This window comes from Dendrobates tinctorius, unplaced genomic scaffold (assembly GCF_039654945.1).
Source record: "Dendrobates tinctorius isolate UK_male_01 unplaced genomic scaffold, ASM3965494v1 ptg000120l, whole genome shotgun sequence".
Classification (NCBI taxonomy): domain Eukaryota; kingdom Metazoa; phylum Chordata; class Amphibia; order Anura; family Dendrobatidae; genus Dendrobates; species Dendrobates tinctorius.
Window position 1 is genome coordinate 27,001,808 of NW_027361788.1, and position 26,106 is coordinate 27,027,913.

At 41.0% G+C, this 26,106-nt stretch overlaps 1 protein-coding gene across 3 annotated transcripts in view; it reads left to right on the forward strand.

Moving 5' to 3' along the window:
* AK1 (adenylate kinase 1) overlaps nucleotides 1–26,106 on the forward strand; it is a 128,793-nt gene that overhangs the window by 70,058 nt on the left and 32,629 nt on the right. The window contains exon 1 of one of the 3 annotated variants that reach the window (XM_073540945.1): nucleotides 19,866–19,932. The exons of the other annotated variants lie outside the window; for them this stretch is intronic. The gene's annotated coding sequence lies outside the window, so the exon portion shown is untranslated. Of the gene's footprint in view, nucleotides 1–19,865; nucleotides 19,933–26,106 lie in introns of those variants that run through there. 3 annotated transcript variants of the gene reach the window in all.

Here is a 26,106-nt window from a genome sequence, read left to right on the forward strand (position 1 = left end):
AGTATATGAAGACTGTGCATGATCCCGATAATGCTCTCCTGATTATACTGTACAGTATATGAAAACTTCTGTGCAGGATCCCGATAACGCTCTCCTGATTATATTGTACAGTATATGGAGACTTCTGTGCAGGATCCTGATAACGCTTTCCTGATTATATTGTACAGTATATGAAGACTTCTATGCAGGATGCTGATAACGCTCTCCTGATTATACTGTACAGTATATGAAGACTTCTGTGCAGGATCCTGATAACGCTCTCCTGATTATATTGTACAGTATATGAAGACTTCTCTGCAGGATCCCGATAACGCTCTCCTGATTATACTGTACAGTATATGAAGACTTCTGTGCAGGATCCCGATAACGCTCTCCTGATTATACTGTACAGTATGTGAAGACTTCTGTGCAGGATGCTGATAACGCTCTCCTGATTATATTGTACAGTATTTGAAGACTTCTGTGCAGGATCCTGATAACGCTCTCCTGATTATATTGTACAGTATATGAAGACTTCTGTGCAGGATGCTGATAACGCTCTCCTGATTATACTGTACAGTATATGAAGACTTCTGTGCAGGATCCCGATAACGCTCTCCTGATTATACTGTACAGTATATGAAGACTTCTGTGCAGGATCCCGATAACGCTCTCCTGATTATACTGTACAGTATATGAAGACTGAGCAGGATCCCGATAACGCTCTCCTGATTATACTGTACAGTATATGAAGACTTCTGTGCAGGATCCCGATAACGCTCTCCTGATTATACTGTACAGTATGTGAAGACTTCTGTGCAGGATGCTGATAACGCTCTCCTGATTATATTGTACAGTATTTGAAGACTTCTCTGCAGGATCCTGATAACGCTCTCCTGATTATATTGTACAGTATATGAAGACTTCTGTGCAGGATGCTGATAACGCTCTCCTGATTATACTGTACAGTATATGAAGACTTCTGTGCAGGATCCCGATAACGCTCTCCTGATTATACTGTACAGTATATGAAGACTTCTGTGCAGGATCCCGATAACGCTCTCCTGATTATACTGTACAGTATATGAAGACTGTGCAGGATCCCGATAACGCTCTCCTGATTATACTGTACAGTATATGAAGACTTCTGTGCAGGATCCCGATAACGCTTTCCTGATTATATTGTACAGTATATGAAGACTTCTATGCAGGATGCTGATAACGCTCTCCTGATTATACTGTACAGTATATGAAGACTTCTGTACAGGATCCTGATAACGCTCTCCTGATTATATTGTACAGTATATGAAGACTTCTCTGCAGGATCCCGATAACGCTCTCCTGATTATACTGTACAGTATATGAAGACTTCTGTGCAGGATCCCGATAACGCTCTCCTGATTATACTGTACAGTATGTGAAGACTTCTGTGCAGGATGCTGATAACGCTCTCCTGATTATACTGTACAGTATGTGAAGACTTCTGTGCAGGATGCTGATAACGCTCTCCTGATTATATTGTACAGTATATGAAGACTTCTGTGCAGGATGCTGATAACGCTCTCCTGATTATACTGTACAGTATATGAAGACTTCTGTGCAGGATCCCGATAACGCTCTCCTGATTATACTGTACAGTATATGAAGACTTCTGTGCAGGATCCCGATAACGCTCTCCTGATTATACTGTACAGTATGTGAAGACTTCTGTGCAGGATGCTGATAACGCTCTCCTGATTATACTGTACAGTATGTGAAGACTTCTGTGCAGGATGCTGATAACGCTCTCCTGATTATATTGTACAGTATATGAAGACTTCTGTGCAGGATGCTGATAACGCTCTCCTGATTATACTGTACAGTATGTGAAGACTTCTGTGCAGGATGCTGATAACGCTCTCCTGATTATATTGTACAGTATATGAAGACTTCTGTGCAGGATCCCGATAACGCTCTCCTGATTATACTGTACAGTATATGAAGACTTCTGTGCAGGATCCCGATAACGCTCTCCTGATTATACTGTACAGTATATGAAGACTGTGCAGGATCCCGATAACGCTCTCCTGATTATACTGTACAGTATATGAAGACTTCTGTGCAGGATCCCGATAACGCTTTCCTGATTATATTGTACAGTATATGAAGACTTCTATGCAGGATGCTGATAACGCTCTCCTGATTATACTGTACAGTATATGAAGACTTCTGTACAGGATCCTGATAATGCTCTCCTGATTATATTGTACAGTATATGAAGACTTCTCTGCAGGATCCCGATAACGCTCTCCTGATTATACTGTACAGTATATGAAGACTTCTGTGCAGGATCCCGATAACGCTCTCCTGATTATATTGTACAGTATATGAAGACTTCTGTGCAGGATCCTGATAACGCTCTCCTGATTATACTGTACAGTATGTGAAGACTTCTGTGCAGGATGCTGATAACGCTCTCCTGATTATATTGTACAGTATTTGAAGACTTCTGTGCAGGATCCTGATAACGCTCTCCTGATTATATTGTACAGTATATGAAGACTTCTGTGCAGGATCCTGATAACACTCTCCTGATTATATTGTACAGTATATGAAGACTTCTGTGCAGGATCCTGATAACGCTCTCCTGATTATATTGTACAGTATATGAAGACTTCTGTGCAGGATCCTGATAACGCTCTCCTGATTATATTGTACAGTATATGAAGACTTCTGTGCAGGATCCCGATAACGCTCTCCTGATTATACTGTACAGTATATGAAGACTTCTGTGCAGGATCCTGATAACGCTCTCCTGATTATATTGTACAGTATATGAAGACTTCTGTGCAGGATCCCGATAACGCTCTCCTGATTATACGGTACAGTATATGAAGACTTCTGTTCAGGATCCTGATAACACTCTCCTGATTATATTGTACAGTATATGAAGACTTCTGTGCCGGATCCCGATAACGCTCTCCTGATTATACTGTACAGTATGTGAAGACTTCTGTGCAGGATCCCGATAACGCTCTCCTGATTATATTGTACAGTATTTGAAGACTTCTGTGCAGGATCCTGATAACGCTCTCCTGATTATATTGTACAGTATATGAAGACTTCTGTGCAGGATGCTGATAACGCTCTCCTGATTATACTGTACAGTATATGAAGACTTCTGTGCAGGATCCCGATAACGCTCTCCTGATTATATTGTGCAGTATATGAAGACTTCTGTGCAGGATCCCGATAACGCTCTCCTGATTATATTGTACAGTATATGAAGACTGTGCAGGATCCCGATAACGCTCTCCTGATTATACTGTGCAGTATATGAAGACTTCTGTGCAGGATCCCGATAACGCTCTCCTGATTATATTGTACAGTATATGAAGACTTCTGTGCAGGATCCTGATAACGCTCTCCTGATTATATTGTACAGTATATGAAGACTTCTGTGCAGGATCCTGATAACGCTCTCCTGATTATATTGTACAGTATATGAAGACTTCTCTGCAGGATCCCGATAACGCTCTCCTGATTATACTGTACAGTATATGAAGACTTCTGTGCAGGATCCCGATAACGCTCTCCTGATTATACTGTACAGTATGTGAAGACTTCTGTTCAGGATCCTGATAATGCTCTCCTGATTATATTGTACAGTATATGAAGACTTCTCTGCAGGATCCCGATAACGCCCTCCTGATTATACTGTACAGTATATGAAGACTTCTGTGCAGGATCCCAATAACGCTCTCCTGATTATACTGTACAGTATATGAAGACTTCTGTGCAGGATCCTGATAACGCTCTCCTGATTATACTGTACAGTATGTGAAGACTTCTGTTCAGGATCCTGATAATGCTCTCCTGATTATATTGTACAGTATATGAAGACTTCTCTGCAGGATCCCGATAACGCCCTCCTGATTATACTGTACAGTATATGAAGACTTCTGTGCAGGATCCCAATAACGCTCTCCTGATTATACTGTACAGTATATGAAGACTTCTGTGCAGGATCCCGATAACGCTCTCCTGATTATACTGCACAGTATGTGAAGACTTCTGTTCAGGATCCTGATAATGCTCTCCTGATTATATTGTACAGTATATGAAGACTTCTCTGCAGGATCCCGATAACGCCCTCCTGATTATACTGTACAGTATATGAAGACTTCTGTGCAGGATCCCAATAACGCTCTCCTGATTATACTGTACAGTATATGAAGACTTCTGTGCAGGATCCCGATAACGCTCTCCTGATTATACTGTACAGTATGTGAAGACTTCTGTTCAGGATCCTGATAATGCTCTCCTGATTATATTGTACAGTATATGAAGACTTCTCTGCAGGATCCCGATAACGCCCTCCTGATTATACTGTACAGTATATGAAGACTTCTGTGCAGGATCCCGATAACGCCCTCCTGATTATACTGTACAGTATATGAAGACTTCTGTGCAGGATCCTGATAACGCTCTCCTGATTATATTGTACAGTATATGAAGACTTCTGTGCAGGATCCCGATAACGCTCTCCTGATTATACTGTACAGTATGTGAAGACTTCTGTGCAGGATGCTGATAACGCTCTCCTGATTATATTGTACAGTATTTGAAGACTTCTGTGCAGGATCCTGATAACGCTCTCCTGATTATACTGTACAGTATGTGAAGACTTCTGTGCAGGATCCCGATAACGCTCTCCTGATTATACTGTACAGTATGTGAAGACTTCTGTGCAGGATGCTGATAACGCTCTCCTGATTATACTGTACAGTATATGAAGACTTCTGTGCAGGATCCCGATAACGCTCTCCTGATTATACTGTACAGTATATGAAGACTTCTGTGCAGGATGCTGATAACGCTCTCCTGATTATACTGTACAGTATATGAAGACTGTGCAGGATCCCGATAACGCTCTCCTGATTATACTGTACAGTATATGAAGACTTCTGTGCAGGATCCCGATAACGCTCTCCTGATTATACTGTACAGTATATGAAGACTTCTGTGCAGGATGCTGATAACGCTCTCCTGATTATACTGTACAGTATATGAAGACTGTGCAGGATCCCGATAACGCTCTCCTGATTATACTGTACAGTATATGAAGACTTCTGTGCAGGATCCCGATAACGCTTTCCTGATTATATTGTACAGTATATGAAGACTTCTATGCAGGATGCTGATAACGCTCTCCTGATTATACTGTACAGTATATGAAGACTTCTGTACAGGATCCTGATAATGCTCTCCTGATTATATTGTACAGTATATGAAGACTTCTCTGCAGGATCCCGATAACGCTCTCCTGATTATACTGTACAGTATATGAAGACTTCTGTGCAGGATCCCGATAACGCTCTCCTGATTATACTGTACAGTATGTGAAGACTTCTGTGCAGGATGCTGATAACGCTCTCCTGATTATATTGTACAGTATTTGAAGACTTCTGTGCAGGATCCTGATAACGCTCTCCTGATTATATTGTACAGTATATGAAGACTTCTGTGCAGGATCCTGATAACACTCTCCTGATTATATTGTACAGTATATGAAGACTTCTGTGCAGGATCCTGATAACGCTCTCCTGATTATATTGTACAGTATATGAAGACTTCTGTGCAGGATCCTGATAACGCTCTCCTGATTATATTGTACAGTATATGAAGACTTCTGTGCAGGATCCCGATAACGCTCTCCTGATTATACTGTACAGTATATGAAGACTTCTGTGCAGGATCCTGATAACGCTCTCCTGATTATATTGTACAGTATATGAAGACTTCTGTGCAGGATCCCGATAACGCTCTCCTGATTATACGGTACAGTATATGAAGACTTCTGTTCAGGATCCTGATAACACTCTCCTGATTATATTGTACAGTATATGAAGACTTCTGTGCCGGATCCCGATAACGCTCTCCTGATTATACTGTACAGTATGTGAAGACTTCTGTGCAGGATCCCGATAACGCTCTCCTGATTATATTGTACAGTATTTGAAGACTTCTGTGCAGGATCCTGATAACGCTCTCCTGATTATATTGTACAGTATATGAAGACTTCTGTGCAGGATGCTGATAACGCTCTCCTGATTATACTGTACAGTATATGAAGACTTCTGTGCAGGATCCCGATAACGCTCTCCTGATTATATTGTGCAGTATATGAAGACTTCTGTGCAGGATCCCGATAACGCTCTCCTGATTATATTGTACAGTATATGAAGACTGTGCAGGATCCCGATAACGCTCTCCTGATTATACTGTGCAGTATATGAAGACTTCTGTGCAGGATCCCGATAACGCTCTCCTGATTATATTGTACAGTATATGAAGACTTCTGTGCAGGATCCTGATAACGCTCTCCTGATTATATTGTACAGTATATGAAGACTTCTGTGCAGGATCCTGATAACGCTCTCCTGATTATACTGTACAGTATATGAAGACTTCTGTGCAGGATCCCGATAACGCTCTCCTGATTATATTGTACAGTATTTGAAGACTTCTGTGCAGGATCCTGATAACGCTCTCCTGATTATATTGTACAGTATATGAAGACTTCTGTGCAGGATGCTGATAACGCTCTCCTGATTATACTGTACAGTATATGAAGACTTCTGTGCAGGATCCCGATAACGCTCTCCTGATTATATTGTGCAGTATATGAAGACTTCTGTGCAGGATCCCGATAACGCTCTCCTGATTATATTGTACAGTATATGAAGACTGTGCAGGATCCCGATAACGCTCTCCTGATTATACTGTGCAGTATATGAAGACTTCTGTGCAGGATCCCGATAACGCTCTCCTGATTATATTGTACAGTATATGAAGACTTCTGTGCAGGATCCTGATAACGCTCTCCTGATTATATTGTACAGTATATGAAGACTTCTGTGCAGGATCCTGATAACGCTCTCCTGATTATATTGTACAGTATATGAAGACTTCTCTGCAGGATCCCGATAACGCTCTCCTGATTATACTGTACAGTATATGAAGACTTCTGTGCAGGATCCCGATAACGCTCTCCTGATTATACTGTACAGTATGTGAAGACTTCTGTTCAGGATCCTGATAATGCTCTCCTGATTATATTGTACAGTATATGAAGACTTCTCTGCAGGATCCCGATAACGCCCTCTTGATTATACTGTACAGTATATGAAGACTTCTGTGCAGGATCCCAATAACGCTCTCCTGATTATACTGTACAGTATATGAAGACTTCTGTGCAGGATCCTGATAACGCTCTCCTGATTATACTGTACAGTATGTGAAGACTTCTGTTCAGGATCCTGATAATGCTCTCCTGATTATATTGTACAGTATATGAAGACTTCTCTGCAGGATCCCGATAACGCCCTCCTGATTATACTGTACAGTATATGAAGACTTCTGTGCAGGATCCCAATAACGCTCTCCTGATTATACTGTACAGTATATGAAGACTTCTGTGCAGGATCCCGATAACGCTCTCCTGATTATACTGTACAGTATGTGAAGACTTCTGTTCAGGATCCTGATAATGCTCTCCTGATTATATTGTACAGTATATGAAGACTTCTCTGCAGGATCCCGATAACGCCCTCCTGATTATACTGTACAGTATATGAAGACTTCTGTGCAGGATCCCAATAACGCTCTCCTGATTATACTGTACAGTATATGAAGACTTCTGTGCAGGATCCCGATAACGCTCTCCTGATTATACTGTACAGTATGTGAAGACTTCTGTTCAGGATCCTGATAATGCTCTCCTGATTATATTGTACAGTATATGAAGACTTCTCTGCAGGATCCCGATAACGCCCTCCTGATTATACTGTACAGTATATGAAGACTTCTGTGCAGGATCCCGATAACGCCCTCCTGATTATACTGTACAGTATATGAAGACTTCTGTGCAGGATCCTGATAACGCTCTCCTGATTATATTGTACAGTATATGAAGACTTCTGTGCAGGATCCCGATAACGCTCTCCTGATTATACTGTACAGTATGTGAAGACTTCTGTGCAGGATGCTGATAACGCTCTCCTGATTATATTGTACAGTATTTGAAGACTTCTGTGCAGGATCCTGATAACGCTCTCCTGATTATATTGTACAGTATATGAAGACTTCTGTGCAGGATGCTGATAACGCTCTCCTGATTATACTGTACAGTATATGAAGACTTCTGTGCAGGATCCCGATAACGCTCTCCTGATTATACTGTACAGTATATGAAGACTTCTGTGCAGGATCCCGATAACGCTCTCCTGATTATACTGTACAGTATATGAAGACTGTGCAGGATCCCGATAACGCTCTCCTGATTATACTGTACAGTATATGAAGACTTCTGTGCAGGATCCCGATAACGCTTTCCTGATTATATTGTACAGTATATGAAGACTTCTATGCAGGATGCTGATAACGCTCTCCTGGTTATACTGTACAGTATATGAAGACTTCTGTACAGGATCCTGATAACGCTCTCCTGATTATATTGTACAGTATATGAAGACTTCTCTGCAGGATCCCGATAACGCTCTCCTGATTATACTGTACAGTATATGAAGACTTCTGTGCAGGATCCCGATAACGCTCTCCTGATTATACTGTACAGTATGTGAAGACTTCTGTGCAGGATGCTGATAACGCTCTCCTGATTATACTGTACAGTATGTGAAGACTTCTGTGCAGGATGCTGATAACGCTCTCCTGATTATATTGTACAGTATTTGAAGACTTCTGTGCAGGATCCTGATAACGCTCTCCTGATTATATTGTACAGTATATGAAGACTTCTGTGCAGGATCCTGATAACACTCTCCTGATTATATTGTACAGTATATGAAGACTTCTGTGCAGGATCCTGATAACGCTCTCCTGATTATATTGTACAGTATATGAAGACTTCTGTGCAGGATCCTGATAACGCTCTCCTGATTATATTGTACAGTATATGAAGACTTCTGTGCAGGATCCCGATAACGCTCTCCTGATTATACTGTACAGTATATGAAGACTTCTGTGCAGGATCCTGATAACGCTCTCCTGATTATATTGTACAGTATATGAAGACTTCTGTGCAGGATCCCGATAACGCTCTCCTGATTATACTGTACAGTATATGAAGACTTCTGTTCAGGATCCTGATAACACTCTCCTGATTATATTGTACAGTATATGAAGACTTCTGTGCCGGATCCCGATAACGCTCTCCTGATTATACTGTACAGTATGTGTAGACTTCTGTGCAGGATCCCGATAACGCTCTCCTGATTATATTGTACAGTATTTGAAGACTTCTGTGCAGGATCCTGATAACGCTCTCCTGATTATATTGTACAGTATATGAAGACTTCTGTGCAGGATGCTGATAACGCTCTCCTGATTATACTGTACAGTATATGAAGACTTCTGTGCAGGATCCCGATAACGCTCTCCTGATTATATTGTGCAGTATATGAAGACTTCTGTGCAGGATCCCGATAACGCTCTCCTGATTATATTGTACAGTATATGAAGACTGTGCAGGATCCCGATAACGCTCTCCTGATTATACTGTACAGTATATGAAGACTTCTGTGCAGGATCCCGATAACGCTCTCCTGATTATATTGTACAGTATATGAAGACTTCTGTGCAGGATCCTGATAACGCTTTCCTGATTATATTGTACAGTATATGAAGACTTCTATGCAGGATGCTGATAACGCTCTCCTGATTATACTGTACAGTATATGAAGACTTCTGTGCAGGATCCTGATAACGCTCTCCTGATTATATTGTACAGTATATGAAGACTTCTCTGCAGGATCCCGATAACGCTCTCCTGATTATACTGTACAGTATATGAAGACTTCTGTGCAGGATCCCGATAACGCTCTCCTGATTATACTGTACAGTATGTGAAGACTTCTGTTCAGGATCCTGATAATGCTCTCCTGATTATACTGTACAGTATATGAAGACTTCTCTGCAGGATCCTGATAACGCTCTCCTGATTATATTGTACAGTATATGAAGACTTCTCTGCAGGATCCCGATAACGCCCTCCTGATTATACTGTACAGTATATGAAGACTTCTGTGCAGGATCCCGATAACGCTCTCCTGATTATACTGTACAGTATGTGAAGACTTCTGTGCAGGATGCTGATAACGCTCTCCTGATTATATTGTACAGTATTTGAAGACTTCTGTGCAGGATCCTGATAACGCTCTCCTGATTATATTGTACAGTATATGAAGACTTCTGTGCAGGATCCTGATAACACTCTCCTGATTATATTGTACAGTATATGAAGACTTCTGTGCAGGATCCTGATAACGCTCTCCTGATTATATTGTACAGTATATGAAGACTTCTGTGCAGGATCCTGATAACGCTCTCCTGATTATATTGTACAGTATATGAAGACTTCTGTGCAGGATCCCGATAACGCTCTCCTGATTATACTGTACAGTATATGAAGACTTCTGTGCAGGATCCTGATAACGCTCTCCTGATTATATTGTACAGTATATGAAGACTTCTGTGCAGGATCCCGATAACGCTCTCCTGATTATACTGTACAGTATATGAAGACTTCTGTTCAGGATCCTGATAACACTCTCCTGATTATATTGTACAGTATATGAAGACTTCTGTGCCGGATCCCGATAACGCTCTCCTGATTATATTGTACAGTATATGAAGACTTCTGTGCAGGATCCCGATAACGCTCTCCTGATTATACTGTACAGTATATGAAGACTTCTGTGCAGGATCCTGATAACGCTCTCCTGATTATGTTGTACAGTATATGAAGACTTCTGTGCAGGATCCCGATAACGCTCTCCTGATTATACTGTACAGTATATGAAGACTTCTGTGCAGGATCCTGATAACGCTCTCCTGATTATATTGTACAGTATATGAAGACTTCTGTGCAGGATCCCGATAACGCTCTCCTGATTATATTGTACAGTATATGAAGACTTCTCTGCAGGATCCTGTTAACGCTCTCCTGATTATATTGTACAGTATATGAAGACTTCTGTGCAGGATCCTGATAACGCTCTCCTGATTATACTGTACAGTATATGAAGACTTCTCTGCAGGATCCTGATAACGCTCTCCTGATTATATTGTACAGTATATGAAGACTTCTGTGCAGGATCCTGATAACGCTCTCCTGATTATACTGTACAGTATATGAAGACTTCTGTGCAGGATCCCGATAACGCTCTCCTGATTATACTGTACAGTATATGAAGACTTCTGTGCAGGATCCTGATAACGCTCTCCTGATTATGTTGTACAGTATATGAAGACTTCTGTGCAGGATCCTGATAACGCTCTCCTGATTATACTGTACAGTATATGAAGACTTCTGTGCAGGATCCTGATAACGCTCTCCTGATTATATTGTACAGTATATGAAGACTTCTGTGCAGGATCCCGATAACGCTCTCCTGATTATACTGTACAGTATATGAAGACTTCTCTGCAGGATCCTGATAACGCTCTCCTGATTATATTGTACAGTATATGAAGACATCTGTGCAGGATCCTGATAACGCTCTCCTGATTATACTGTACAGTATATGAAGACTTCTCTGCAGGATCCTGTTAACGCTCTCCTGATTATATTGTACAGTATATGAAGACTTCTGTGCAGGATCCTGATAACGCTCTCCTGATTATACTGTACAGTATATGAAGACTTCTCTGCAGGATCCTGATAACGCTCTCCTGATTATATTGTACAGTATATGAAGACTTCTGTGCAGGATCCTGATAACGCTCTCCTGATTATATTGTACAGTATATGAAGACTTCTCTGCAGGATCCCGATAACGCTCTCCTGATTATACTGTACAGTATATGAAGACTTCTGTGCAGGATCCCGATAACGCTCTCCTGATTATACTGTACAGTATGTGAAGACTTCTATTCAGGATCCTGATAATGCTCTCCTGATTATATTGTACAGTATATGAAGACTTCTCTGCAGGATCCCGATAACGCCCTCCTGATTATACTGTACAGTATATGAAGACTTCTGTGCAGGATCCCGATAACGCTCTCCTGATTATACTGTACAGTATGTGAAGACTTCTGTGCAGGATGCTGATAACGCTCTCCTGATTATATTGTACAGTATTTGAAGACTTCTGTGCAGGATCCTGATAACGCTCTCCTGATTATATTGTACAGTATATGAAGACTTCTGTGCAGGATCCTGATAACACTCTCCTGATTATATTGTACAGTATATGAAGACTTCTGTGCAGGATCCCGATAACGCTCTCCTGATTATATTGTGCAGTATATGAAGACTTCTGTGCAGGATCCCGATAACGCTCTCCTGATTATACTGTACAGTATATGAAGACTGTGCAGGATCCCGATAACGCTCTCCTGATTATACTGTACAGTATATGAAGACTTCTGTGCAGGATCCCGATAACGCTTTCCTGATTATATTGTACAGTATATGAAGACTTCTGTGCAGGATGCTGATAACGCTTTCCTGATTATATTGTACAGTATATGAAGACTTCTATGCAGGATGCTGATAACGCTCTCCTGATTATACTGTACAGTATATGAAGACTTCTGTGCAGGATCCTGATGACGCTCTCCTGATTATATTGTACAGTATATGAAGACTTCTCTGCAGGATCCCGATAACGCTCTCCTGATTATACTGTACAGTATATGAAGACTTCTGTGCAGGATCCCGATAACGCTCTCCTGATTATACTGTACAGTATGTGAAGACTTCTGTGCAGGATGCTGATAACGCTCTCCTGATTATACTGTACAGTATGTGAAGACTTCTGTGCAGGATGCTGATAACGCTCTCCTGATTATATTGTACAGTATTTGAAGACTTCTGTGCAGGATCCTGATAACGCTCTCCTGATTATATTGTACAGTATATGAAGACTTCTGTGCAGGATCCTGATAACACTCTCCTGATTATATTGTACAGTATATGAAGACTTCTGTGCAGGATCCTGATAACGCTCTCCTGATTATATTGTACAGTATATGAAGACTTCTGTGCAGGATCCTGATAACGCTCTCCTGATTATATTGTACAGTATATGAAGACTTCTGTGCAGGATCCCGATAACGCTCTCCTGATTATACTGTACAGTATATGAAGACTTCTGTGCAGGATCCTGATAACGCTCTCCTGATTATATTGTACAGTATATGAAGACTTCTGTGCAGGATCCTGATAACGCTCTCCTGATTATATTGTACAGTATATGAAGACTTCTGTGCAGGATCCTGATAACGCTCTCCTGATTATACTGTACAGTATATGAAGACTTCTGTGCAGGATCCTGATAACGCTCTCCTGATTATGTTGTACAGTATATGAAGACTTCTGTGCAGGATCCTGATAACGCTCTCCTGATTATACTGTACAGTATATGAAGACTTCTGTGCAGGATCCCGATAACGCTCTCCTGATTATATTGTACAGTATATGAAGACTTCTGTGCAGGATCCCGATAACGCTCTCCTGAATATACTGTACAGTATATGAAGACTTCTGTTCAGGATCCTGATAACACTCTCCTGATTATATTGTACAGTCTATGAAGACTTCTGTGCCGGATCCCGATAATGCTCTCCTGATTATATTGTACAGTATATGAAGACTTCTGTGCAGGATGCTGATAACGCTCTCCTGATTATACTGTACAGTATATGAAGACTTCTGTGCAGGATCCCGATAACGCTCTCCTGATTATATTGTGCAGTATATGAAGACTTCTGTGCAGGATCCCGATAACGCTCTCCTGATTATACTGTACAGTATATGAAGACTTCTGTGCAGGATCCCGATAATGCTCTCCTGATTATACTGTACAGTATATGAAGACTGTGCAGGATCCCGATAACGCTCTCCTGATTATACTGTACAGTATATGAAGACTTCTGTGCAGGATCCCGATAACGCTTTCCTGATTATATTGTACAGTATATGAAGACTTCTATGCAGGATGCTGATAACGCTCTCCTGATTATACTGTACAGTATATGAAGACTGTGCATGATCCCGATAATGCTCTCCTGATTATACTGTACAGTATATGAAGACTGTGCATGATCCCGATAATGCTCTCCTGATTATACTGTACAGTATATGAAGACTTCTGTGCAGGATCCCGATAACGCTCTCCTGATTATATTGTACAGTATATGGAGACTTCTGTGCAGGATCCTGATAACGCTTTCCTGATTATATTGTACAGTATATGAAGACTTCTGTGCCGGATCCCGATAACGCTCTCCTGATTATATTGTACAGTATGTGAAGACTTCTGTGCAGGATCCCGATAACGCTCTCCTGATTATATTGTGCAGTATATGAAGACTTCTGTGCAGGATCCCGATAACGCTCTCCTGATTATACTGTACAGTATATGAAGACTGTGCATGATCCCGATAATGCTCTCCTGATTATACTGTACAGTATATGAAGACTTCTGTGCAGGATCTCGATAACGCTCTCCTGATTATATTGTACAGTACATGGAGACTTCTGTGCAGGATCCTGATAACGCTTTCCTGATTATATTGTACAGTATATGAAGACTTCTATGCAGGATGCTGATAACGCTCTCCTGATTATACTGTACAGTATATGAAGACTTCTGTGCAGGATCCTGATAACGCTCTCCTGATTATATTGTACAGTATATGAAGACTTCTCTGCAGGATCCCGATAACGCTCTCCTGATTATACTGTACAGTATGTGAAGACTTCTGTGCAGGATGCTGATAACGCTCTCCTGATTATATTGTACAGTATTTGAAGACTTCTGTGCAGGATCCTGATAACGCTCTCCTGATTATATTGTACAGTATATGAAGACTTCTGTGCAGGATGCTGATAACGCTCTCCTGATTATACTGTACAGTATATGAAGACTTCTGTGCAGGATCCCGATAACGCTCTCCTGATTATACTGTACAGTATATGAAGACTTCTGTGCAGGATCCCGATAATGCTCTCCTGATTATACTGTACAGTATATGAAGACTGTGCAGGATCCCGATAACGCTCTCCTGATTATACTGTACAGTATATGAAGACTTCTGTACAGGATCCCGATAACGCTCTCCTGATTATACTGTACAGTATGTGAAGACTTCTGTGCAGGATGCTGATAACGCTCTCCTGATTATATTGTACAGTATTTGAAGACTTCTGTGCAGGATCCTGATAACGCTCTCCTGATTATATTGTACAGTATATGAAGACTTCTGTGCAGGATGCTGATAACGCTCTCCTGATTATACTGTACAGTATATGAAGACTTCTGTGCAGGATCCCGATAACGCTCTCCTGATTATACTGTACAGTATATGAAGACTTCTGTGCAGGATCCCGATAATGCTCTCCTGATTATACTGTACAGTATATGAAGACTGTGCAGGATCCCGATAACGCTCTCCTGATTATACTGTACAGTATATGAAGACTTCTGTGCAGGATCCCGATAACGCTTTCCTGATTATATTGTACAGTATATGAAGACTTCTATGCAGGATGCTGATAACGCTCTCCTGATTATACTGTACAGTATATGAAGACTTCTGTGCAGGATCCTGATAACGCTCTCCTGATTATATTGTACAGTATATGAAGACTTCTCTGCAGGATCCCGATAACGCTCTCCTGATTATACTGTACAGTATATGAAGACTTCTGTGCAGGATCCCGATAACGCTCTCCTGATTATACTGTACAGTATGTGAAGACTTCTGTGCAGGATGCTGATAATGCTCTCCTGATTATACTGTACAGTATGTGAAGACTTCTGTGCAGGATGCTGATAACGCTCTCCTGATTATATTGTACAGTATTTGAAGACTTCTGTGCAGGATCCTGATAACGCTCTCCTGATTATATTGTACAGTATATGAAGACTTCTGTGCAGGATCCTGATAACACTCTCCTGATTATATTGTACAGTATATGAAGACTTCTGTGCAGGATCCTGATAACGCTCTCCTGATTATATTGTACAGTATATGAAGACTTCTGTGCAGGATCCTGATAACGCTCTCCTGATTATATTGTACAGTATATGAAGACTTCTGTGCAGGATCCTGATAACGCTCTCCTGATTATACTGTACAGTATATGAAGACTTCTGTGCAGGATCCTAATAACGCTCTCCTGATTATATTGTACAGTATATGAAGACTTCTGTGCAGGATCCCGATAACGCTCTCCTGATTATACTGTACAGTATATGAAGACTTCTGTTCAGGATCCTGATAACACTCTCCTGATTATATTGTACAGTATATGAAGACTTCTGTGCCGGATCCCGATAACGCTCTCCTGATTATATTGTACAGTATATGAAGACTTCTGTGCAGGATGCTGATAACGCTCTCCTGATTATACTGTACAGTATATGAAGACTTCTGTGCAGGATCCCGATAACGCTCTCCTGATTATACTGTACAGTATGTGAAGACTTCTGTGCAGGATCCCGATAACGCTCTCCTGATTATATTGTACAGTATTTGAAGACTTCTGTGCAGGATCCTGATAACGCTCTCCTGATTATATTGTACAGTATATGAAGACTTCTGTGCAGGATGCTGATAACGCTCTCCTGATTATACTGTACAGTATATGAAGACTTCTGTGCAGGATCCCGATAACGCTCTCCTGATTATATTGTGCAGTATATGAAGACTTCTGTGCAGGATCCCGATAATGCTCTCCTGATTATACTGTACAGTATATGAAGACTGTGCAGGATCCCGATAACGCTCTCCTGATTATACTGTACAGTATATGAAGACTTCTGTGCAGGATCCCGATAACGCTCTCCTGATTATATTGTACAGTATATGAAGACTTCTGTGCAGGATCCTGATAACGCTTTCCTGATTATATTGTACAGTATATGAAGACTTCTATGCAGGATGCTGATAACGCTCTCCTGATTATACTGTACAGTATATGAAGACTTCTGTGCAGGATCCTGATAACGCTCTCCTGATTATATTGTACAGTATATGAAGACTTCTCTGCAGGATCCCGATAACGCTCTCCTGATTATACTGTACAGTATATGAAGACTTCTGTGCAGGATCCCGATAACGCTCTCCTGATTATACTGTACAGTATGTGAAGACTTCTGTGCAGGATCCTGATAACGCTCTCCTGATTATACTGTACAGTATATGAAGACTTCTGTGCAGGATCCTGATAACGCTCTCCTGATTATATTGTACAGTATATGAAGACTTCTCTGCAGGATCCCGATAACGCCCTCCTGATTATACTGTACAGTATATGAAGACTTCTGTGCAGGATCCCGATAACGCTCTCCTGATTATACTGTACAGTATATGAAGACTTCTGTGCAGGATCCCGATAACGCTCTCCTGATTATATTGTGCAGTATATGAAGACTTCTGTGCAGGATCCCGATAACGCTCTCCTGATTATACTGTACAGTATATGAAGACTGTGCAGGATCCCGATAACGCTCTCCTGATTATACTGTACAGTATATGAAGACTTCTGTGCAGGATCCCGATAACGCTCTCCTGATTATATTGTACAGTATATGAAGACTGTGCAGGATCCTGATAACGCTTTCCTGATTATATTGTACAGTATATGAAGACTTCTATGCAGGATGCTGATAACGCTCTCCTGATTATACTGTACAGTATATGAAGACTTCTGTGCAGGATCCTGATAACGCTCTCCTGATTATACTGTACAGTATATGAAGACTTCTGTGCAGGATCCCGATAACGCTCTCCTGATTATATTGTGCAGTATATGAAGACTTCTGTGCAGGATCCCGATAACGCTCTCCTGATTATACTGTACAGTATATGAAGACTGTGCAGGATCCCGATAACGCTCTCCTGATTATACTGTACAGTATATGAAGACTTCTGTGCAGGATCCCGATAACGCTCTCCTGATTATATTGTACAGTATATGAAGACTGTGCAGGATCCTGATAACGCTTTCCTGATTATATTGTACAGTATATGAAGACTTCTATGCAGGATGCTGATAACGCTCTCCTGATTATACTGTACAGTATATGAAGACTTCTGTGCAGGATCCTGATAACGCTCTCCTGATTATATTGTACAGTATATGAAGACTTCTCTGCAGGATCCCGATAACGCTCTCCTGATTATACTGTACAGTATATGAAGACTTCTGTGCAGGATCCTGATAACGCTCTCCTGATTATACTGTACAGTATATGAAGACTTCTCTGCAGGATCCTGATAACGCTCTCCTGATTATATTGTACAGTATATGAAGACTTCTGTGCAGGATCCTGATAACGCTCTCCTGATTATATTGTACAGTATATGAAGACTTCTGTGCAGGATCCTGATAACGCTCTCCTGATTATATTGTACAGTATATGAACACTTCTGTGCAGGATCCTGATAACGCTCTCCTGATTATATTGTACAGTATATGAAGACTTCTGTGCAGGATCCTGATAACGCTCTCCTGATTATATTGTACAGTATATGAAGACTTCTGTGCAGGATCCTGATAACGCTCTCCTGATTATATTGTACAGTATATGAAGACTTCTGTGCAGGATCCTGATAACGCTCTCCTGATTATACTGTACAGTATATGAAGACTTCTGTGCAGGATCCTGATAACGCTCTCCTGATTATACTGTACAGTATATGAAGACTTCTGTGCAGGATCCTGATAACGCTCTCCTGATTATACTGTACAGTATATGAAGACTTCTGTGCAGGATCCCGATAACGCTCTCCTGATTATACTGTACAGTATATGAAGACTTCTGTGCAGGATCCTGATAACGCTCTCCTGATTATATTGTACAGTATATGAAGACTTCTGTGCAGGATCCTGATAACGCTCTCCTGATTATACTGTACAGTATATGAAGACTTCTGTGCAGGATCCCGATAACGCTCTCCTGATTATACTGTACAGTATATGAAGACTTCTGTGCAGGATCCCGATAACGCTCTCCTGATTATACTGTAGAGTATATGAAGACTTCTGTGCAGGATCCTGATAACGCTCTCCTGATTATACTGTACAGTATATGAAGACTTCTGTGCAGGATCCCGATAACGCTCTCCTGATTATACTGTACAGTATATGAAGACTTCTGTGCAGGATCCTGATAACGCTCTCCTGATTATACTGTACAGTATATGAAGACTTCTGTGCAGGATCCTGATAACGCTCTCCTGATTATACTGTACAGTATATGAAGACTTCTGTGCAGGATCCCGATAACGCTCTCCTGATTATACTGTACAGTATATGAAGACTTCTGTGCAGGATCCCGATAACGCTCTCCTGATTATACTGTAGAGTATATGAAGACTTCTGTGCAGGATCCTGATAACGCTCTCCTGATTATACTGTACAGTATATGAAGACTTCTGTGCAGGATCCCGATAACGCTCTCCTGATTATACTGTACAGTATATGAAGACTTCTGTGCAGGATCCTGATAACGCTCTCCTGATTATACTGTACAGTATATGAAGACTTCTCTGCAGGATCCTGATAACGCTCTCCTGATTATATTATACAGTATATGAAGACTTCTGTGCAGGATCCTGATAACGCTCTCCTGATTATACTGTACAGTATATGAAGACTTCTCTGCAGGATCCTGATAACGCTCTCCTGATTATACTGTACAGTATATGAAGACTTCTCTGCAGGATCCTGATAACGCTCTAGTCACAAGCAGCTTCAGGGAATGATCACTGGAAATGAATAGGGGCAGTGAAGGGCTGTTGTGACAGCACAAATTAGGTTTTATCTTTCAGCTCATTAAGTATAGATAGAAAACACATTAGCGCCTGGTAGCATTAGCAGAAGCAGCTCATGGCAAGACAGACGGGAGAGAAACAAGACAGGAGCACGGGAATGTAAGTTATGTCACATTACTAGCAGTCGATGCTTCTATCTTCTACCGTAATGGACAGAGTGTTATAGAAAAATAGCTTTATAGTGGGCCTGAACATTAGATTTAACTGGGAAAGTTTGTTTAGGTATATGTACGCACACGTACAAGAAAAGCCTATACATCTATGCAACTATATGCTTTAGGCATTGCGCTAAGAGTGGATTTTAACAGCTATTTCTTTTTTTTTGGGGGGGGGGGGTTGTGTTTTTGCAGCAAAATATGCTGTGCCTAAATGTTTGCTGGGCAGCAACAGGGAAATATTAGCATTAAATCTGCTGAGTTTTTCTGTTTTACGTTTCTATATTTGCCTTTTTGTACTTGGGGGAGCATGCTACAGGTATGGCACCTTATTTTTTTTTCTTTGGGCATTTTTTTTTTGTTTTTCTCTCATATGCTACTATTTTTAGTTATATATTTGACGTAAATCATGTGATTCTATGAGGAAGCTCGGAATTAATGATTTACGAATCACGTGACTTGTAATGTTAAAAACCCAGATAAAAGAAAATCAACAGAAAAATTTTGGTTCTAACATATAGTAAAAAAGAAACATGATGCAAAAAATGTGAATAGGCTAGTGTTGTTACATGCATTTTTGGGGCTTCAAAAAAAAAGTTGTCAGAAAATGTGTGTTAGGCTGGAGTCACACTGCCGAATTTCTCCTGCGATAATCGCATCGCATGGCACGGACTGGCCGTCACCTCTCCTGACCTGAGCTTGACAGCGTGATGGATTACTATGCAGCTGTCAAGCTCAGGTCACGAGAGCAGACAGCCAGTGCGAGTTTTACAATGCGATTCTCGGACCAAAAATACGCCAGTGTGTCTCTGCCCTTACTGCACGCTACTGGATGTTCTGGAGCCTTAGCACTGTCCCCCAGGCTGCAGTTTGTATCTGTATGAAAATCAGTAGAACACCAAAAAGTGGTAATGATCCTAGTACTACTCTGCTTGAGGGCAAAATTCATTTTTTTTAATAACTGTAATTTTTATTAAATTTCATAATATTTTGCAATCAGAAATGAGACAAAACAATCACAATTTGGCTTACAAATTAGAGGATCAGAAAGAATGGAGTACAATTAGGCCGGAGTCACACTAACCGACGAGAAATACGGTCCGTATTTTACGGGCGTAATACGGAGAAATATTCCCTAAATAATGATCCGTATGTCATCTGTTGTCAAGGTGTGGCCATGTACCGTATTTTGTGCATGTAAGCATCCGTATGTAAGGCCTGTTTCACACTTACGGGTTTTCTGTCAGTTGCAATCCGTGAAAAAGGCGGAGAATGGATCCGTGTCCGTCGAGATACTAACGGGTGCCACCGGACCGTTGTTTTGACGCATCCGCCGAAGTCTGCATTTTAAAGGAACCGCAGAGAGAGAGAATCCGTTTTTTTCAAAAATTGGCAGATTTTGACTGACCTCAAAAAGCGGAAGTGTGAAACAGGCCTAATCCGTATGGCATCCGTATGCCGAGGCTTTCTCGCAGGCAGCAAAATGGACATATAATGGAGCCCAATGACAGGTTAAAACCCAAACGAAAGAATAGATATAGACACATAGAATACATATACATATATATATATATATATATATATATATATATATATATACATATCATTGAGACATATATATATATTTACATTTCATAGAGTTCTACATAGCATAATAGCCGCTAATTCAATTGCCGGCTTCTGTAAAATCAATACTAAACCCGACCTGAAATGACACATGGTTTACATACAGTAAACCATTTCATTTCATGTATTTTTTTTATGTCCCTGACTAATAATTACGGTAGATTAGGATTTGTGTGTAAAATTTGGGATGTCTAGGTGTTAAATTAAGGGGTTAATTCGTTGGAAATAAATGCGTGGGCTCCCGCGGCAAAATCGCAACCAGAGAGGTAAAGCAGGTGAGTGAGGACAGATTTTAATAGCCTTGAGAGAGACCATTGTTTTTGCCCCCCCCCCCCCCCCCCCCCGGCTACAAAAATCTGCCCCCGGACACCCCAGAAAAGGCGCATCTATAAGATGGGCCTTTTATGGCACTACTCCTCTCTATTCCCATTGCCCTGTAGCGGTGGCTGATGGGTTAATATTAATGGGTTAAAGTCATCTTGCAATTGTAAGGTGACATTAAGCCGATTAATAATGGAGAGGTGTCAATAAGACACCGATCCATTATTAACCCTAGACTATTAAAGGGTTAAAAAAAACACAGACATTAATGAAAAATTATTTTAATGAAATAAAGACACCTAGTTTTTGACCATATTTATTCCTCTGCTAATCCAAATAAAAGCCAACGACCTGTAACAAACATAAAACAAAAAAGCAACCATATCCTTACCTCTCCGCTGCTCAGTCACGTCCCCCGCTGCAATCCATCAGAAGGGGTTAAGTGGTTTACACAGGGACCAGTGCTAATGCGACCAGTCCCATGTAAACCACTGCCAGAATGAATTATTTCATCTCTGCGCAGCCTCCATGGCTGCCCTGATATGAACTAATGAGCGTGGGAAAGTTTCTGCATTTTTTCCCAAGCTCATTAGTTCACCTCAGGTCAGCCAGGGGACTCCGCGCAGCCTCACTGACGTCACTGGCTGACCTGAGGTAAAAGCCCTTACTGGACAACAGTGTAATCTCAGATGTAATGAATGCAGTCCGTTACCAGTCACATTGTATTGTAAGATCAGTCTTCACCATGTGATTAATAACACAAATACCTTCCCACTGCGTGAAAATCAGTTTTACGTTATTAATAATTGGCAACAAAAATCTCTCACAAGGGCTCATAAAATAGAGAGGTGTATTGTAGCCTGGGGGGTATAGTTTGGCTTAGGCTATTTTACACCACCAGATATAGTTTGGCCTAGGACAGGTTTTCTCACGGATCATACTCTGGCTTGGGCCAAACTATACCCGGGCTTATTCTGGACAGTGGTTAATTTGGCTTGTTACACTGGAACGCACTAACCCATCTCCCTGGGTCCACTTTTAGAGTGTAGTTTACATAAATCCTTCCCCTTTTCAGGCTGCAGCTGCTGAAATTTTCCAGGGCTGTCCAGAATTTTTTCATACAGTTGCTGCAATTTTGTGTGCCCCAGAATCCAGTGGGCTATCTGAGGTGGGTTGAGGCATTTTCATGCAGGGCCAGGGTGGCCAAATTCAGGACAGTTGGCAAATATGATATACCTGCACTGTTTATCTGTAAACCCTGGTGTTTTTGACTATTTTTATAATTAAGGAAATGTTTGAGTTCATAGAAATATTATGCGTGACAAAACATGAGGATTCCTGCTCCTATTGACTACACCTGATTCCTGCTCCTATTGACTACAGGCTGAACACTCGATTACTGCAAATTCTTCCAAAAAGCATGCATGGTTGGCTAGATCGCGGGAGATTGGTTGCAAATGAAGGAAATATGAATGCGGCCAAGTACAGAGATATCCTGGATGAAAACCTCTTCCAGAGTGCTCTGGACCTCAGACTTGGCCGAAGGTTTACCTTCCAATAAGACAATGACCCTAAGCACACAGCTAAAATAACACAGGAGTGGCTTCAGAACAACTCTGTGACCATTCTTGACTGGCCCAGCCAGAGCCCTGACCTAAACCCAATTGAGCATCTCTGGAGACACCTGAAAATGGCTGTCCACCAACATTCACCATCCAACCTGACGGAACTGGAGAGGATCTGCAAGGAAGAAGGGTAGATGATCCCCAAATCCAGGTGTGAAAAACTTGTTGCATCATTCCCAAGAAGACTCATGGCTGTACTAGCTCAAAAGGGTGCTTCTACTCAATACTGAGCAAAGTGTCTGAATACTTATGACCATGTGATATTTCAGTTTTCGTTTTTTAATAAATCTGCAAAAATATCTACATTTCTGTGTTTTTCAGTCCAAATGGGGTGCAGAGTGTACATTAATGAAAAAAAATTAACTTTTTTGAATTTACCAAATGGCTGCAATGAAACAAAGTGTGAAAAATTTAAGGTGGTCTGAATGCTTTCCGTACCCACTGTACATTTTATATAATATATATATATATATATATATATATATATATATATATATATATATCTCCACACACATAAATGTATATATATTACATAGTCTCCTTTATTATGCAGATTGCCATCCCTTGATAATACAGTGCCCTCTCGTTATATACAGCACCGTCCCTTGCATACTGGATTATATAGAGCCCTGTTTTTTATTACATACCGTCCTCTCTTGTTAGATATATAATGCAATGATGGCTGATGGAGCATAGGAATGTTTCTTTTCTAATGGAGGAGCTGATGGACTGGTTGTCTGGTCACCGGCTGCTCGATCAGCAGTCATTTTATATCTAACAAGAGAGGGGACTATATAATAAAAGAGGGTGCTGTGAATAGCAAAAATGACAAAAATACATTATGTAAGAGACAGCACTGCACGTAACAGCAGAGGAAGCTATGCAATAAGGGATGTATTCATATATAACCACAGAGGATGGTATATAATAAAGCATGGTGTTATACATAATAAAATAGGAAACCAGGTAACTAAGGACTCTGATATTCATAATAAGTGAGTACACTATATGTTAGGCCTGTTTCACACTTCCGTTTTTTCAAATCCGTCAAAATCCGTTGTTTTCCGTAAAAAAACGGATCCGCCATTTTTTGCAGGATCCGTTTTTTTTGTCCCATAGACTTCCATTACGGTTACCGCGGATCCGTCAAAAAAACGGATCCGTTTTTAAAAAAACGGATCCGTTTGCATCAGTTTCCGTCAAAAAAACGGAAACGGATCCGTTTGGCGGACACAAAAACGGAAGTGTGAAACAGGCCTTAAGAGACTGTGTTAGACCTAATGAGTGATTACACTATATACTAAGGGACTGTGCTATTCATAATAAGTGAGTACAATATATACTAAAGGTCTGTGCTATACATAAGTGAGTACACTATATACTTAGGGACTGTGCTATACATAATAAGGCTACATTCCTGTATCTGTGTGCAGTCGGTGTGCTGCTCGCTTTTACAGATGCATTGAGTATGTCCTATTCTGATCCTCAAAATCGCATCAGTACAGGACATTCTCTAAGGCCGGGATCACACACCGTGAGATACGGCCGAGTCTCGCAGGTTAAAACCAAGGTCTGGCGCCGGCACTCCGGAGCGGAGCGTGCAGCCGCACAGCAATACATGGAGCTGCACGCTCCGCTCCGGAGTGCCGGTGCCAGAGCTTGGTTTTAACCTGCGAGACTCGGCCGTATCTCGCTGTAGTGTGACTCCGGCCTAACTCTCACGGATCTCATTCTCAGATCCATGATTTTCATGTATGTGTGAATGGACCTATAAAATGCTATGAGTAAGTGTGCCATCCGATAAAAAACCTAGAAGCACATGGACATTTCACACAAATGTGAAAATGTAGAATAAGGGAATTTACAGATAACATTATCTCTCCACGTCACACAGTGCAGATACAGAATAATATCTACATCCAGGTACTTACCGCTGACGCTTGTCTGATTAGAGCCACTTTCTCCTGTTTCTTCTCCATCTGGTCAGGCTTTCATGTCAACATCTCCCAGCCACAACTCATCTTGTCACGATGATCGTCGCACCCCTGAAAATAACAAGGTCACATACATTGTATACATACATGGGTCTCCCTCCGAATACAGATGTGTACCCCACCATTAAGATACGATTAGCCACACACCATTAAAAATAAAAATGTGATACGCAGCACTGTGCCCCTCATTAACTATGATCTCTGCCTCCCAATAATAAAAATGATTAAGTCTGTGACTCTCCCCAATTACCTGTAAGGCTATGTGCACATGGAATATATGCAAGGTTTTAATGTACAAGCGAAGTGAATGAGATCCCTGAAGTCTCATGCACACGCTGCTTATTTTTTCCTTGCAGATTTTCAGCAGATTAAAATCTGCATAATGTTAATTATTGCAGCATATTTCACCTGTACTAATGGAAAAAATATGCAACAAAAGCGTGGGAAAAATGTGGAAAAAAATATATGTATTTTATAAAACTTTTTTCCTGCCAGCACATTAGGACATGCAGCAGAATTTTCTCCTGCAAATCCTGAACGTGTGCACATAGC